The following is a 2,737-nucleotide window of genomic DNA, read 5'->3' as shown; positions in this document are numbered from 1 at the left end:
TGTAAAGTTATCGTTATTGTAAAAAAGAATTGTGTAATAATAACAGTCTCAATATGAGTAAAATAATTACAATTACAATTGTATTATCAAAGTTGTATAAAATATTAATTAAAAAAGGGTCATTCGTTTTGTTGTTTAAAAAAATAACTTCGTCTTTATCGTACTTATAAAATCTTAAATTTTCAATAACCTTTATTATTTATGGAAAAGACTGTCTGAATTAAATTATGTATTTGATAATTGTAATAAATTACTGATAAATTAATAACTGTTAAAAATAAGTAAATGTAACAAATGAAACATAAATAGAATTATTAAATTAAAAATAAAAATATTTACGGAAATATAAAATAAGAGTAAGAAATATGACAAGTCTAACCGATGGGTACAAGAGAATATTAGAGATTAATCAATTAAAAACCTGTGGAAATATTTTTAAATTTTTTTGTGATACAAAAGTGTTCACCTTTCTAAAGTATTACCTTTGTCATAATTGCTTGTTTTATGGGAATTTCGTCGTATCATTTTCAAGTTAAATCTCACTTATAATATTATTTTTTTTGCACTTATATCAAACGATCCTACAAATTCCTTAATGTAACTAAGCTAGTTAATAACTTTAGCCTTCCGTGGCTAAAATTTAGATCACATCTTTTCCTTCCTTAATAGTATAATATTCTTTTATACATACGTATAATCACATGTTTACGATATAAATACGTCTACATCCCTTGCAGGATAGACAAAGCCTGATAGCCTGAAAAACTGATAGGCCACATTTAGCTGTATTGTTCTGACATTTCTATGTGTATTAGTCCAAAAACCAGTAAAGTATAGAAGTATTTAACTCCCAATTTAAATGTTCCCTATTAATTTTCCTTTGGTTAAAAGAGAGTGTGATATTAGATATTTTTTTATAAAACTGTCCAATAAAAAAGAGTGTAATTATTTTAAAATCCATAATAATCTGATTATCTAAAGCACAATAGCTGTTATAGTAAAACCAACCGCATTGAAAGCAATAAGAAACAAAGTAGCGTGTGTAAAAATTTAAAGAAAAAATACTTGGCTTCCAAATTTTACACCGATATTGAAACAATTTATCAAATTACTGTCCTCCTAGTTAAGTGGACTTTTGTGCAAATGAATAATTACTTAGTATATTTTTGTAACTTATTACCTCTGCCACCATTAAATAAAATTTTTCATTAAATATTTTTATTGTGTAGTGTTTGAAAATTAATATGTTCATATACGAATGAGGTAAGATTCTAGCTGGTACTAATAATCTTAGATTAGTTTGAAAAGTTTCCATAGCCATAGCGAATGGTCTGCGTGAATCACTAACGTTGACAAAGCTATTCAAAATGTCATTATGAAATCTTCTCTCTCTCTTTATATTGGAAGATAAGAGACATATGCTTTGCCAACGTTTGTGAATAACGCTTCAATTAAAAACCCCAGAAAGCCACTTAACTAGGGTATGAAATAAAAATCTAAGGGGGTTGACGGTGGTTGACAGTGCCTCTTTTTACGTAAGATAAATAAATAATATAGCTTTTTAATTTGTGAGTATCTATGTGTATTGCATATTTAAATTAAAACAAATGCATAACTATGCCACAAAATTTAACAAAAAAAAAATATGTTCAATTTGTAATACTTATTGAATTTTATAAAATGTGGTTGTGATACGAAAGCCTAAATGCTTATATACATATTTTCAAGTTTCATGACTTTAGCGTGTTGCTAGCTTTATAAACACCAGTAAAGTAAAACTCATGAAAGATCCCTTCCCGTTGGAATTAAGTGATCAGCCATTAGTCAGAATTTTAAATTCCTAGGGGAATATAAATTTTCATAACATTTTTTATGTCCCATTCAATAAAGCTTTTCTGAAAATTTGGTTACTGTTAGTAATCCTATATAACACCCTTATATTCACCTATGTGAAAATTGCATTCATATTTAAAAAAGCACTACACTAAGATACTCACAATATTTTAAACGGGTAACCCTTAATATAATTAGTCAATGATTAATCAAAGATCTCGACGTTCCTCAAATTAACGTGTGTACTCGATGTTTTCAAATATTCGTTAGTGTTGTATGTTTATGTGTGGACGATATAAATATTATTATAAAATATACGAGATGTTACATAAGCTCTGGTTGTTTTTATTTATTTAAGTAAACAAATAATGGTGCTAAAGAATTTCTTAAAGTGATACTGTATTTAGAAGACGTATCACGCCATTGGTGAGATCCAACCAAAATTATTCCCTCGTCCCTTCTATGCACTGTGTGGAAAAAACAATATACCATTCGCTGCTGACCTGATGAAGAAGTAAGTTCTATTCGCGACATGACCAGACTGGATGCATTACCACCTAGTGCATATCATCATTAATAAGATAATAAATTAACTTGACATTTTATTCAGGGCTATTCTCCCGTGGAATATTCTTATTAATGACTCTTAAGATTTGGTCTACGTCTTTGCCGTGTTTAAAATAAATCGATCCAGTAGTTTTTGAATTCACAATCGTTTCAAACAAAAACAAAATTCTTTCTCCACTCTATTTATTTACTTAAACTTTTTATTGTACAAAATACAAATTTTAATGTAAGTATAGCACAATTGGCGGACTTAATGCTAGAAGCATTATCTATCAGTCAACCATTGGGTTTGACAAATAACTTTATAACTACACAAAATACAAAATTAAATAATTGT

The sequence above is a fragment of the Amyelois transitella genome, chromosome 23 (genome assembly GCF_032362555.1).
Source record: "Amyelois transitella isolate CPQ chromosome 23, ilAmyTran1.1, whole genome shotgun sequence".
Lineage (NCBI taxonomy): Eukaryota > Metazoa > Arthropoda > Insecta > Lepidoptera > Pyralidae > Amyelois > Amyelois transitella.
Note: the sequence above shows the minus strand (reverse complement) of the source record.